Source organism: Hyla sarda, unplaced genomic scaffold (assembly GCF_029499605.1).
Source record: "Hyla sarda isolate aHylSar1 unplaced genomic scaffold, aHylSar1.hap1 scaffold_1019, whole genome shotgun sequence".
In the NCBI taxonomy this organism is placed as follows: domain Eukaryota; kingdom Metazoa; phylum Chordata; class Amphibia; order Anura; family Hylidae; genus Hyla; species Hyla sarda.
In genome coordinates, this window is record NW_026607638.1 from 45591 (window position 1) to 60801 (window position 15211).

The 15211-nt window shown below is 44.9% G+C and overlaps 4 non-coding genes and 2 pseudogenes across 4 annotated transcripts; all 6 read left to right on the forward strand.

Annotated features, from left to right (window-relative positions):
- Positions 1–531: 531 nt before the first annotated feature.
- LOC130298766 (U2 spliceosomal RNA) lies at positions 532–722 on the forward strand. Its single transcript, XR_008850065.1, has one exon. It is a non-coding gene; the product is annotated as a U2 spliceosomal RNA (small nuclear RNA).
- Positions 723–2806: 2084 nt separating this feature from the next.
- Positions 2807–2997, forward strand: LOC130298767 (U2 spliceosomal RNA). Its single transcript, XR_008850066.1, has one exon. It is a non-coding gene; the product is annotated as a U2 spliceosomal RNA (small nuclear RNA).
- A 2092-nt stretch (positions 2998–5089) lies between these two features.
- LOC130298799 (U2 spliceosomal RNA) lies at positions 5090–5280 on the forward strand. The gene has a single exon (XR_008850096.1). It is a non-coding gene; the product is annotated as a U2 spliceosomal RNA (small nuclear RNA).
- Positions 5281–7354: 2074 nt separating this feature from the next.
- Positions 7355–7545, forward strand: LOC130298768 (U2 spliceosomal RNA). Its single transcript, XR_008850067.1, has one exon. It is a non-coding gene; the product is annotated as a U2 spliceosomal RNA (small nuclear RNA).
- Positions 7546–9639: 2094 nt separating this feature from the next.
- LOC130298749 (U2 spliceosomal RNA) lies at positions 9640–9772 on the forward strand (annotated as a pseudogene).
- A 5026-nt stretch (positions 9773–14798) lies between these two features.
- Positions 14799–15002, forward strand: LOC130298801 (U2 spliceosomal RNA; annotated as a pseudogene).
- The last annotated feature ends 209 nt before the right edge of the window (positions 15003–15211 follow it).

Genomic DNA, 15211 nt, shown 5'->3' on the forward strand with positions numbered 1-15211 from the left:
ACCTAGAACCTTCACAGCAGCGACAGCTTTATGAGGAGCATCAGCACTGCTCTGCCTGAGCAGAACCATCACCGCCATAGGTTGTCAAATAACCCGGATTTAACCCACACAGGTAAGTCCAATGGGGTGCAGGCATGTCCTCTATGCTTACAGCTTCCCGTGGGTGTTGGTTTGATACCGTTTGGGGACAGCCAAGGAGGCATCTGCAGGCAACAAAGGTAGGTGTGTGCTTGTGTGTGTGTTTCCTATGCAGATCCTAAGCCCAGTGTCACATGCAAGTAGGAGGAGTAAGAAGGGTTCCTGGCAAATCCGGGTTATGGATTGCATTTAAAAAGGCCCCGTGGGAGTGCAATGGGCCCCTGTCTTGCTGCTTAGCAATAATGGTATGGGTTTAGGTTCTGCTGTGTGTACTGGTGGTTGACTGCCCCCCAGCCCAGAGTGTGCATGGAAAATTGTCTGGCAGCCTCCCTGACAGCAAGCAGTGATAGTGCCCATGAAGGGGACCTTGTTGGGCCCGCCCCTTTCACGGTTATCGCTTCTCGGCCTTTTGGCTAAGATCAAGTGTAGTATCTGTTCTTATCAGTTTAATATCTGATACGTCCCCTATCTGGGGACCATATATTAAATGGATTTTTGAGAACGGGGGCCGATTTCGAAGCTTGCTTCCGTCGCCCTATGCATTGACCCGATATGGCAGTATCTTCGGGTACAGTGCACCACCCCCTTACAGGGTTAAAAAGAAAGATTCCTACTTTCATTGCTACCTGCTTGCTGGCTAGCCAGCTAGCCAGCCCTGTGGGCCTTGCTGCTGCTGCAGCCAAAAAACAAAAGGTGGTGCTGCTGCTGCTTCTGCTGCTTCTGCTTCTGCTTGTGTCTGGCCCCTGTTGGAGCGTCCAGGCACAGGACTTCTGCTGCTGCTGACTAAATGGCCTCCTTAATTGGATCATTTGAGTAGCCAGCACACCTGTGCAGGTAGGGCATGACATGATAGGCAGCTGCCTTGATAGCGGGTGGGTGCTGAATGTTCCTAATTGACAAAATAAGATTAATGCTTATGAAGAAATATAAAATCTCATCCCTTCCCCAATATCGCGCCACACCCCTACCCCTTAATTCCCTGGTTGAACTTGATGGACATATGTCTTTTTTCGACCGTACTAACTATGTAACTATGTAACATAACATGGGGGGGGGGGTCTCCTGGCTGTTCACACAGGTGTGTCATTGCTGTACATTGACCATGCATTGCTTCTGTGGTATTGCAAAGGCAAAGACAAATGCTTCCAGCCATCCATTGCACTAATGGATTGGTCATCAGCTGGCTGTCTATGTCCCGCATCAATATAGACCAAAGTACAGAGGGTTAGGCTATGCTATTGTGCACCTACCTGATGCATCAGAAGGTGCGAGGCCCTTGCTAAATTCTGTGCACAGACTTTGAGATCTATGCTTTAGACTGTATCTAAACCTGCTCCAACATGGACTGACATTCTGGCCTACTTTCAGCCGATGCGACTTGTCTGTCGCTGAACAGTCGCTTTTTATGTATTCAGCACCTATGTATAATGTTGTAAAAATGCTCTAGAAGCTAAAGTCGCAGAAATGTCACACATATTTGGCCTGCAACTTTCTGTGCGACAAATTCAGACAGGAAAAATCAGTATAAATCCTTAGAAAATTATCCCCCAGTGTCTCCATCTGCTGGCGGTATTGAATAAGCATTGCTGCACTGATGGGGTATGCATTAGACGAAAAAAAAGAAGAAAAAGAAGAATAATACGCCCAGAAAAGAGGCGAAAAGGAGAAAAACGTAAAAAAACGTGAAAAAAAAGTAAGAGGAAGAGAAGGGAAAAAAAGGTGGAAATGGGTTTAAAAGTGATTTCGGCGGAGAAATATATATATATATATATATATATATATATATATATATATATGCGCACACACACACATAGATATAAACGTATTCTCCGTTGAGATATTGCAGCCGCTGCTGTGTCCAGGCCCAGGAGCCTTAGCACTGTGCTGTGATGTCACTCAATACCACTGACATCACTAGGTGTAAACAACATCTCTCCTTTGCTGTGTATGTGACTATGGAGCTGTTTGGTGATGTCGTCTATTACGGCCTTCATAGAAGCAACAGGAGATTGTTGCATCCATCTTGAACCCTCAGAACTACAGTGCTATGATGTCACTCACTTCCACAGGCCTTGCAGAGTGTAAACAACAACAACCCAGCTTTGTTGTGTATGTAACCATAGGGATTTGTGATGTCACCTAGAACCTTCACAGCAGCGACAGCTTTATGAGGAGCATCAGCACTGCTCTGCCTGAGCAGAACCATCACCGCCATAGGTTGTCAAATAACCCGGATTTAACCCACACAGGTAAGTCCAATGGGGTGCAGGCATGTCCTCTATGCTTACAGCTTCCCGTGGGTGTTGGTTTGATACCGTTTGGGGACAGCCAAGGAGGCATCTGCAGGCAACAAAGGTAGGTGTGTGCTTGTGTGTGTGTTTCCTATGCAGATCCTAAGCCCAGTGTCACATGCAAGTAGGAGGAGTAAGAAGGGTTCCTGGCAAATCCGGGTTATGGATTGCATTTAAAAAGGCCCCGTGGGAGTGCAATGGGCCCCTGTCTTGCTGCTTAGCAATAATGGTATGGGTTTAGGTTCTGCTGTGTGTACTGGTGGTTGACTGCCCCCCAGCCCAGAGTGTGCATGGAAAATTGTCTGGCAGCCTCCCTGACAGCAAGCAGTGATAGTGCCCATGAAGGGGACCTTGTTGGGCCCGCCCCTTTCACGGTTATCGCTTCTCGGCCTTTTGGCTAAGATCAAGTGTAGTATCTGTTCTTATCAGTTTAATATCTGATACGTCCCCTATCTGGGGACCATATATTAAATGGATTTTTGAGAACGGGGGCCGATTTCGAAGCTTGCTTCCGTCGCCCTATGCATTGACCCGATATGGCAGTATCTTCGGGTACAGTGCACCACCCCCTTACAGGGTTAAAAAGAAAGATTCCTACTTTCATTGCTACCTGCTTGCTGGCTAGCCAGCTAGCCAGCCCTGTGGGCCTTGCTGCTGCTGCAGCCAAAAAACAAAAGGTGGTGCTGCTGCTGCTTCTGCTGCTTCTGCTTCTGCTTGTGTCTGGCCCCTGTTGGAGCGTCCAGGCACAGGACTTCTGCTGCTGCTGACTAAATGGCCTCCTTAATTGGATCATTTGAGTAGCCAGCACACCTGTGCAGGTAGGGCATGACATGATAGGCAGCTGCCTTGATAGCGGGTGGGTGCTGAATGTTCCTAATTGACAAAATAAGATTAATGCTTATGAAGAAATATAAAATCTCATCCCTTCCCCAATATCGCGCCACACCCCTACCCCTTAATTCCCTGGTTGAACTTGATGGACATATGTCTTTTTTCGACCGTACTAACTATGTAACTATGTAACATAACATGGGGGGGGGGGGTCTCCTGGCTGTTCACACAGGTGTGTCATTGCTGTACATTGACCATGCATTGCTTCTGTGGTATTGCAAAGGCAAAGACAAATGCTTCCAGCCATCCATTGCACTAATGGATTGGTCATCAGCTGGCTGTCTATGTCCCGCATCAATATAGACCAAAGTACAGAGGGTTAGGCTATGCTATTGTGCACCTACCTGATGCATCAGAAGGTGCGAGGCCCTTGCTAAATTCTGTGCACAGACTTTGAGATCTATGCTTTAGACTGTATCTAAACCTGCTCCAACATGGACTGACATTCTGGCCTACTTTCAGCCGATGCGACTTGTCTGTCGCTGAACAGTCGCTTTTTATGTATTCAGCACCTATGTATAATGTTGTAAAAATGCTCTAGAAGCTAAAGTCGCAGAAATGTCACACATATTTGGCCTGCAACTTTCTGTGCGACAAATTCAGACAGGAAAAATCAGTATAAATCCTTAGAAAATTATCCCCCAGTGTCTCCATCTGCTGGCGGTATTGAATAAGCATTGCTGCACTGATGGGGTATGCATTAGACGAAAAAAAAGAAGAAAAAGAAGAATAATACGCCCAGAAAAGAGGCGAAAAGGAGAAAAACGTAAAAAAACGTGAAAAAAAAGTAAGAGGAAGAGAAGGGGAAAAAAAGGTGGAAATGGGTTTAAAAGTGATTTCGGCGGAGAAATATATATATATATATATATATATATATATATATATATATATATATATGCGCACACACACACATAGATATAAACGTATTCTCCGTTGAGATATTGCAGCCGCTGCTGTGTCCAGGCCCAGGAGCCTTAGCACTGTGCTGTGATGTCACTCAATACCACTGACATCACTAGGTGTAAACAACATCTCTCCTTTGCTGTGTATGTGACTATGGAGCTGTTTGGTGATGTCGTCTATTACGGCCTTCATAGAAGCAACAGGAGATTGTTGCATCCATCTTGAACCCTCAGAACTACAGTGCTATGATGTCACTCACTTCCACAGGCCTTGCAGAGTGTAAACAACAACAACCCAGCTTTGTTGTGTATGTAACCATAGGGATTTGTGATGTCACCTAGAACCTTCACAGCAGCGACAGCTTTATGAGGAGCATCAGCACTGCTCTGCCTGAGCAGAACCATCACCGCCATAGGTTGTCAAATAACCCGGATTTAACCCACACAGGTAAGTCCAATGGGGTGCAGGCATGTCCTCTATGCTTACAGCTTCCCGTGGGTGTTGGTTTGATACCGTTTGGGGACAGCCAAGGAGGCATCTGCAGGCAACAAAGGTAGGTGTGTGCTTGTGTGTGTGTTTCCTATGCAGATCCTAAGCCCAGTGTCACATGCAAGTAGGAGGAGTAAGAAGGGTTCCTGGCAAATCCGGGTTATGGATTGCATTTAAAAAGGCCCCGTGGGAGTGCAATGGGCCCCTGTCTTGCTGCTTAGCAATAATGGTATGGGTTTAGGTTCTGCTGTGTGTACTGGTGGTTGACTGCCCCCCAGCCCAGAGTGTGCATGGAAAATTGTCTGGCAGCCTCCCTGACAGCAAGCAGTGATAGTGCCCATGAAGGGGACCTTGTTGGGCCCGCCCCTTTCACGGTTATCGCTTCTCGGCGTTTTGGCTAAGATCAAGTGTAGTATCTGTTCTTATCAGTTTAATATCTGATACGTCCCCTATCTGGGGACCATATATTAAATGGATTTTTGAGAACGGGGGCCGATTTCGAAGCTTGCTTCCGTCGCCCTATGCATTGACCCGATATGGCAGTATCTTCGGGTACAGTGCACCACCCCCTTACAGGGTTAAAAAGAAAGATTCCTACTTTCATTGCTACCTGCTTGCTGGCTACCCAGCTAGCCAGCCCTGTGGGCCTTGCTGCTGCTGCAGCCAAAAAACAAAAGGTGGTGCTGCTGCTGCTTCTGCTGCTTCTGCTTCTGCTTGTGTCTGGCCCCTGTTGGAGCGTCCAGGCACAGGACTTCTGCTGCTGCTGACTAAATGGCCTCCTTAATTGGATCATTTGAGTAGCCAGCACACCTGTGCAGGTAGGGCATGACATGATAGGCAGCTGCCTTGATAGCGGGTGGGTGCTGAATGTTCCTAATTGACAAAATAAGATTAATGCTTATGAAGAAATATAAAATCTCATCCCTTCCCCAATATCGCGCCACACCCCTACCCCTTAATTCCCTGGTTGAACTTGATGGACATATGTCTTTTTTCGACCGTACTAACTATGTAACTATGTAACATAACATGGGGGGGGGGGTCTCCTGGCTGTTCACACAGGTGTGTCATTGCTGTACATTGACCATGCATTGCTTCTGTGGTATTGCAAAGGCAAAGACAAATGCTTCCAGCCATCCATTGCACTAATGGATTGGTCATCAGCTGGCTGTCTATGTCCCGCATCAATATAGACCAAAGTACAGAGGGTTAGGCTATGCTATTGTGCACCTACCTGATGCATCAGAAGGTGCGAGGCCCTTGCTAAATTCTGTGCACAGACTTTGAGATCTATGCTTTAGACTGTATCTAAACCTGCTCCAACATGGACTGACATTCTGGCCTACTTTCAGCCGATGCGACTTGTCTGTCGCTGAACAGTCGCTTTTTATGTATTCAGCACCTATGTATAATGTTGTAAAAATGCTCTAGAAGCTAAAGTCGCAGAAATGTCACACATATTTGGCCTGCAACTTTCTGTGCGACAAATTCAGACAGGAAAAATCAGTATAAATCCTTAGAAAATTATCCCCCAGTGTCTCCATCTGCTGGCGGTATTGAATAAGCATTGCTGCACTGATGGGGTATGCATTAGACGAAAAAAAAGAAGAAAAAGAAGAATAATACGCCCAGAAAAGAGGCGAAAAGGAGAAAAACGTAAAAAAACGTGAAAAAAAAGTAAGAGGAAGAGAAGGGAAAAAAAGGTGGAAATGGGTTTAAAAGTGATTTCGGCGGAGAAATATATATATATATATATATATATATATATATGCGCACACACACACATAGATATAAACGTATTCTCCGTTGAGATATTGCAGCCGCTGCTGTGTCCAGGCCCAGGAGCCTTAGCACTGTGCTGTGATGTCACTCAATACCACTGACATCACTAGGTGTAAACAACATCTCTCCTTTGCTGTGTATGTGACTATGGAGCTGTTTGGTGATGTCGTCTATTACGGCCTTCATAGAAGCAACAGGAGATTGTTGCATCCATCTTGAACCCTCAGAACTACAGTGCTATGATGTCACTCACTTCCACAGGCCTTGCAGAGTGTAAACAACAACAACCCAGCTTTGTTGTGTATGTAACCATAGGGATTTGTGATGTCACCTAGAACCTTCACAGCAGCGACAGCTTTATGAGGAGCATCAGCACTGCTCTGCCTGAGCAGAACCATCACCGCCATAGGTTGTCAAATAACCCGGATTTAACCCACACAGGTAAGTCCAATGGGGTGCAGGCATGTCCTCTATGCTTACAGCTTCCCGTGGGTGTTGGTTTGATACCGTTTGGGGACAGCCAAGGAGGCATCTGCAGGCAACAAAGGTAGGTGTGTGCTTGTGTGTGTGTTTCCTATGCAGATCCTAAGCCCAGTGTCACATGCAAGTAGGAGGAGTAAGAAGGGTTCCTGGCAAATCCGGGTTATGGATTGCATTTAAAAAGGCCCCGTGGGAGTGCAATGGGCCCCTGTCTTGCTGCTTAGCAATAATGGTATGGGTTTAGGTTCTGCTGTGTGTACTGGTGGTTGACTGCCCCCCAGCCCAGAGTGTGCATGGAAAATTGTCTGGCAGCCTCCCTGACAGCAAGCAGTGATAGTGCCCATGAAGGGGACCTTGTTGGGCCCGCCCCTTTCACGGTTATCGCTTCTCGGCCTTTTGGCTAAGATCAAGTGTAGTATCTGTTCTTATCAGTTTAATATCTGATACGTCCCCTATCTGGGGACCATATATTAAATGGATTTTTGAGAACGGGGGCCGATTTCGAAGCTTGCTTCCGTCGCCCTATGCATTGACCCGATATGGCAGTATCTTCGGGTACAGTGCACCACCCCCTTACAGGGTTAAAAAGAAAGATTCCTACTTTCATTGCTACCTGCTTGCTGGCTAGCCAGCTAGCCAGCCCTGTGGGCCTTGCTGCTGCTGCAGCCAAAAAACAAAAGGTGGTGCTGCTGCTGCTTCTGCTGCTTCTGCTTCTGCTTGTGTCTGGCCCCTGTTGGAGCGTCCAGGCACAGGACTTCTGCTGCTGCTGACTAAATGGCCTCCTTAATTGGATCATTTGAGTAGCCAGCACACCTGTGCAGGTAGGGCATGACATGATAGGCAGCTGCCTTGATAGCGGGTGGGTGCTGAATGTTCCTAATTGACAAAATAAGATTAATGCTTATGAAGAAATATAAAATCTCATCCCTTCCCCAATATCGCGCCACACCCCTACCCCTTAATTCCCTGGTTGAACTTGATGGACATATGTCTTTTTTCGACCGTACTAACTATGTAACTATGTAACATAACATGGGGGGGGGGGTCTCCTGGCTGTTCACACAGGTGTGTCATTGCTGTACATTGACCATGCATTGCTTCTGTGGTATTGCAAAGGCAAAGACAAATGCTTCCAGCCATCCATTGCACTAATGGATTGGTCATCAGCTGGCTGTCTATGTCCCGCATCAATATAGACCAAAGTACAGAGGGTTAGGCTATGCTATTGTGCACCTACCTGATGCATCAGAAGGTGCGAGGCCCTTGCTAAATTCTGTGCACAGACTTTGAGATCTATGCTTTAGACTGTATCTAAACCTGCTCCAACATGGACTGACATTCTGGCCTACTTTCAGCCGATGCGACTTGTCTGTCGCTGAACAGTCGCTTTTTATGTATTCAGCACCTATGTATAATGTTGTAAAAATGCTCTAGAAGCTAAAGTCGCAGAAATGTCACACATATTTGGCCTGCAACTTTCTGTGCGACAAATTCAGACAGGAAAAATCAGTATAAATCCTTAGAAAATTATCCCCCAGTGTCTCCATCTGCTGGCGGTATTGAATAAGCATTGCTGCACTGATGGGGTATGCATTAGACGAAAAAAAAGAAGAAAAAGAAGAATAATACGCCCAGAAAAGAGGCGAAAAGGAGAAAAACGTAAAAAAACGTGAAAAAAAAGTAAGAGGAAGAGAAGGGAAAAAAAGGTGGAAATGGGTTTAAAAGTGATTTCGGCGGAGAAATATATATATATATATATATATATATATATATATATATATATATATATATATGCGCACACACACACATAGATATAAACGTATTCTCCGTTGAGATATTGCAGCCGCTGCTGTGTCCAGGCCCAGGAGCCTTAGCACTGTGCTGTGATGTCACTCAATACCACTGACATCACTAGGTGTAAACAACATCTCTCCTTTGCTGTGTATGTGACTATGGAGCTGTTTGGTGATGTCGTCTATTACGGCCTTCATAGAAGCAACAGGAGATTGTTGCATCCATCTTGAACCCTCAGAACTACAGTGCTATGATGTCACTCACTTCCACAGGCCTTGCAGAGTGTAAACAACAACAACCCAGCTTTGTTGTGTATGTAACCATAGGGATTTGTGATGTCACCTAGAACCTTCACAGCAGCGACAGCTTTATGAGGAGCATCAGCACTGCTCTGCCTGAGCAGAACCATCACCGCCATAGGTTGTCAAATAACCCGGATTTAACCCACACAGGTAAGTCCAATGGGGTGCAGGCATGTCCTCTATGCTTACAGCTTCCCGTGGGTGTTGGTTTGATACCGTTTGGGGACAGCCAAGGAGGCATCTGCAGGCAACAAAGGTAGGTGTGTGCTTGTGTGTGTGTTTCCTATGCAGATCCTAAGCCCAGTGTCACATGCAAGTAGGAGGAGTAAGAAGGGTTCCTGGCAAATCCGGGTTATGGATTGCATTTAAAAAGGCCCCGTGGGAGTGCAATGGGCCCCTGTCTTGCTGCTTAGCAATAATGGTATGGGTTTAGGTTCTGCTGTGTGTACTGGTGGTTGACTGCCCCCCAGCCCAGAGTGTGCATGGAAAATTGTCTGGCAGCCTCCCTGACAGCAAGCAGTGATAGTGCCCATGAAGGGCACCTTGTTGGGCCCGCCCCTTTCACGGTTATCGCTTCTCGGCCTTTTGGCTAAGATCAAGTGTAGTAATACAGGAGATCTGGTCAGAAGGTACTCGGGTACCCCTCTCCTCGGCCTTGTGGGATCGCCCAGGTTTATTGCCTGGGCTTCACCCACTTGTTGCTATTGGGGAGAGGGCCTAGTCCCAGGGTAACGAGTAGCGATCGCCTCTCAAGACCTTCGGGTGGAGAGAGGTTAGAACCATGGATGATGATCCGGATCCAGGTTCTGTGCCGGCATACGCAAGGATCAAAAACACCATGAGAGTCATTCTCACGGATGATACCAAAAGGGCGGACGATTTGAAATTCGTAGTAGAGGACGTGCTCGGAGGAGTTTTCGGAATACAGAAGGGCGAGATATTGGCAATCCAGGACTACCCGAAGCGTAAAATTTTTGATGTGACGTTCACACAAAATGGCATCCACAGAGATTTTGTTACCAGAGCTGCTGCGAGTAAAGACAAAAAGCTTCAGGGTGTCCGGATTATTGAGCACGTTCTAGACGATATTAAGCTGGTGGTAGTAAAGATGTATTCCCCTTTCGCCAACCTACACGATGTTGAGTTGTTTTTACAAGTCTATTTTAGTAAGGTTGAGTGCAGAGGAAAAATCATGAACAGCTGTGGCATCTGGACATCTAAGTGGAGATTTCAGGTTACATGCAAAAAAGATGACAGATTGCCAGGGGGAATACAACTACCACCAGCTCGTTTTAAAATAAATAATATGTGTGGCGACCTCTTTTATGCGGGGATGCCAAGCTACTGCAGGAAGTGTCACAGATATGGACACACAAAAGAAAACTGTGAAAGTACATGCAAAAAATGTGGTAGCACACAGCACGAGACAGAGAAATGCACAAGAGGAGGGAGGTGCAATTTCTGTCAACAATTCGGTCACCTTTTCTCCTCTTGTCCCCACAGACATAGGACGGAGCAGCAGTGGCAACCCTGGAGGCAGCAAGGACAGCAACCGGGACACCAGCCGAGGCAAGCAGAGCCAGTGATTACCCCCCCACAAGAGGTAAGCGGTGAGATGGAGAAGGAGAAAGACCCCCCTCAGGCAAAAGGAGGGGACCCTAAAGAGCAGAGGATGGCCAAAAAACGTGCATGTGGTGGAAAAACTGGCCCCCAGGAGCATGCTGGGTTAAGAGAGGAGCGGACGGCGGCCGAATCCGCTCCTCAGCAACCTCTGGCTCAGGGTCCCCCTGAGAGCGATGATCCGGGTGGAGAGGTGAAGGTTAAAAGGCGGAGGGGCTCCAGAAGACTCTATTCGGAGGCGGTCCAGGGGGAGCCGATGGAAGTACCTGCGGATGCAGGGAACCCAAGTGACGTTCCTCCACAGGTCCCCATAGGGGATACCCCCCCTCCTCCCTGCCAGGAGGAGGTTTCAGGGGTGACCGTCTCTGAGGTACCAGAGACGGAACTAAGTGAACACCCGACCCCTATGGAGGGGCAAGAGGTGGAAGAACCCAATGAGTCTGGAGCCCTGATTGCCAGGATGCCCGAGAACAACTATGCCTCAATCATGATGGAGGAGGGGGGTCGGCTGAGTGATGGTGCCTCCTCTCCTGCTTCCTCTATGCGTACAGTTGAGTCAGATTTTGGGGGGTATGAGGCTTCGGAGGGGGAATCAGAGGTGTAAGACGTTTTCTTGTACATTCCCATGGCTGAGTTGTCCGGTCTGTCCTTGAACGTGAGAAGTGTGAGCGCCAGAGTAAGAAGGGTTGCCCTATTTAATTACTTGTCGGTTTTTGCTGCTTCCGTCCTTTTCCTGCAGGAATGTGGCATCCCGCACAGATTAAATTATAAAGAATATGAAGATGATTGGGTGCACGGTCCATCAGTCTGGTCTGGATCAAATGAGTCCAGATCAGCAGGGGTCGCCATACTTTTTAAAGGGAACGTTTTAATTGAGAGTTTTAACGAAATTTTACCAGGCAGAATTTTATTGGTCAACGCTTTTATTAATGGTATTAAATGGCGGTTTTTAAATTTTTATGGTTCTCCTGATAAGAATGAAAGAATAAAAATGTTGGAGATTTTACCCCTTTTTATTAACAATTCTAGTCCTCTTGTTTTATCAGGTGATTTTAATTGTATTTTAAGGGGAGAACGCCGTTTTTCGAACGCAGTGAGTAGGAACTATGATAAGACGTCTTTTATGTTAAAAAACTTGATTTTAGATTTTAATCTCACTGATGTTTTTAAAAAATGTAATTTTAACGTACCAGAGGAAGACGGTGTTACCTGGAGCAATGCAAGCTGTAGCTCCAGGATAGATTTTATTTTTTGTTCTTATCAAGTACTGCCTTTTAACTGTGATCTTTTTACCAATGTTTTTTCTGACCATAAATTATTGTATTTTAAAGTTAAAAGTGATTTTAAAAGGAGAACTGGTAGGAATGCCTGGAAGTTAAACGTGTCCCTTTTAGAAGATCCGCAGGTTTTATCAGATTTTATCACCTTTTACAAGGAATGCAGACGAGTAAAAGACCCCAACACTCCCACCAGTATCTGGTGGGAAAAAATGAAACTAAAAATAAAAGAATTTTTTATCCGTGTTGGGGTTAGGAAAGCTAAAGAAAAACGTGAATTTTATAATATCCTAAATACTCGTCTGCAAACCCTGTACAAATTCAGAGCACATGGGATGGAGGTGGAGAAGGAGGTACATGATCTTAAAAAAGAAATAACTAAGTGCCTGGAGCAGAAAGGAAAAGAAATTATCTTTAGGTCTCGAATACAGCATCTTGAGGAAAACGAGACCTGCTCCAGGTATTTTTTTAAGAAAATACATGAAAATAGAAGGTTAATAGAAAACATTGAAGGAGTGAATGATGTACAGGGTATTTTAAAAAAGGTGCAAGAGTTTTATGCGGATCTTTTTAATGTAAAACACATTGATGAATGTTTTATGAATGACTCGTTAAAGGAGATCACCAATTTTTTAGATCCTGTCTCACAGTCTTTTTTATTGCAGAATATTTCAGAGCAGGAGATTTTAGAGACCGTCAAGAGTTTTAAAACAGGTAAAGTGCCTGGGCCGGATGGTATACCCATTGAATTTTATGTTACTTTTTATGGTATTTTAAAAGAAGATTTGTTCTCCCTTTTTACGGAAGTCTTTAAGTCTAAAATCCTCCCAGGCTCATGGAAGAAGGGTGATGTCTCCCTGCTATTCAAAAAGGGAGACCGGTCGGAACTCAAAAACTGGAGACCAATCACCCTTCTGAACTGCGACTATAAAATAATGGCGAAACTGTGTGCTAACCGCTTAAAGAACGTAATCCATAAAATAATTCATACAAACCAAGTCTGTGGGGTGCCTGGGAGGAGTTTATGGGAGAACCTAAACCTTTTAAAGGATGTAATTAGCGACACCAAATTAAGAAAAGGAAAGCTGGCGGTTTTATCCATAGATTTTGAAAAAGCTTTCGACAGGGTGTCACATTTTTATCTTTTTAAGGTTTTAGAGAAAATGGGTATACCTGATGGCTTTTTATTGTCTCTTAGAGCTTTTTATGATAACTGTACTAGTAAAATTTTAGTAAATGGTTTTAAGACACAGGGCGTGATTTTAAATTCCGGAGTGAAGCAGGGGTGTCCCTTGTCCCCACTACTCTTCATTTGCGCAATAGAGCCTCTTTTATGTACAATACGAAAGGATAAGCAGATCCATGGAGTCCCCCTGCCAGGAGGAGGGGGACTAGAGGCGAAGGTAGTGGGGTACATGGACGATGTTGCGGTGTTTTGCAGGGACACCCCATCGCTTCAGAAGACGCTAAAACAGATTCAATATTTTAATTGTGCCTCCGGTTTTAAAGTCAATTTTAACAAAAGTAACATTTTAAACATAGGCGGAATGCCTTTGTATGATGTGCCCGTCCCTGTGTCTGAGTCGGTGCAGATTTTAGGTGTCTCCTTTGACGAGTCTAATAATGGTTTTAATAGCTGGGACTTGGTGGCTCAAAAAATAAATAAGAAAATATGTATGTGGAACATGCGAGAACTTACAATGGAAGGGAAGGTTTTAATTACAAAAATGGTGCTTTTACCTATTTTATTGTATTTAAGTCTGGTTTTCCCACCCCCCGAAATGGTTCTAAAGAAAATAACAAAAGCTTGTTTTACTTTCTTTTGGAGTTCTAAGAGCGAAAAATTAAAGAGACAAATTGTGATAAAACCGAACTCCAGGGGCGGTAAGGATTTTCCAGATTTTAAAGCTTTCCTTTTAATAAAGTTTTTTAGCATGTGTTTTACTACTGTTTTTAAAGATAGCTACTGGTCTTATTTTGTTCGTTTTAATACTGGTTATTTTATGCGGAGGAACGGCTGGTTTTCTACAGTTTTAAGTTGCCCTTATTCTTTGAATTTACCCCCTCAATACATGATTTTAGGAAAAATTTTAAACTTATATAATTTTAAAGGTAAAAGTGTTCAGGATCTGTGCAATAGCAAAAAACTACTAAAGGAAATAAAAGAAACCAGTACCGTGACTCCCATCAAAAATTTTAACGAACAGAAGTGTATACAGATTTGGAAGATGTTGAGTATTAATTATCTTTTTAATTCACAGAAGGACCTGGCCTGGAGCTGCGCACACGAGTGTCTTCCATGCCGGGCATTCCAGCACCGAAGAGGATTATCCAACTCTGCAACCTGCCCGAGGGAGGGATGCCGACAAGAGGAGACCGTGCACCATCTAATATGGACTTGTTTTTACTCGCAGAAAATATGGACAAAGATACTCCCTCTGGTAAAAAGGATAACTGGACTAAAAGACTTAAATATTGCAGTGGTTTTTTATGGTTGCCTGGAATGCCCAACACGGACTCAAGAGACTATTGCATGGAAGATCATAAACTGTGTGAAGGCAGCTCTGTGGAAGGCCAGGAATATTTTATTGTTCAAGCATGAGGTTTTATCTGTGAAGGACATTTTATCTATCTGTTTTTATGAAATGTACCAGTACTATCTTTTAGACAAGAAGAGATTTCCGCTTTTATCTAGAAAATGGTTTTTAAAAGAATGGAATTCTATCTTGTAAAGCCACCAAGTGCCCATTTTATGTTTTAATATGTTGTAAATATGTTATTTATATGTAACTGTATTTATTGACATATTTGCACAACTTTGTTAACATTATTTAATTTTTAATAAAGTTGCCCCCGTAAGGGTAGTCAAGTTAAAAAAAAAATCTGTTCTTATCAGTTTAATATCTGATACGTCCCCTATCTGGGGACCATATATTAAATGGATTTTTGAGAACGGGGGCCGATTTCGAAGCTTGCTTCCGTCGCCCTATGCATTGACCCGATATGGCAGTATCTTCGGGTACAGTGCACCACCCCCTTACAGGGTTAAAAAGAAAGATTCCTACTTTCATTGCTACCTGCTTGCTGGCTAGCCAGCTAGCCAGCCCTGTGGGCCTTGCTGCTGCTGCAGCCAAAAAACAAAAGGTGGTGCTGCTGCTGCTTCTGCTGCTTCTGCTTCTGCTTGTGTCTGGCCCCTGTTGGAGCGTCCAGGCACAGGACTTCTGCTGCTGCTGACTAAATGGCC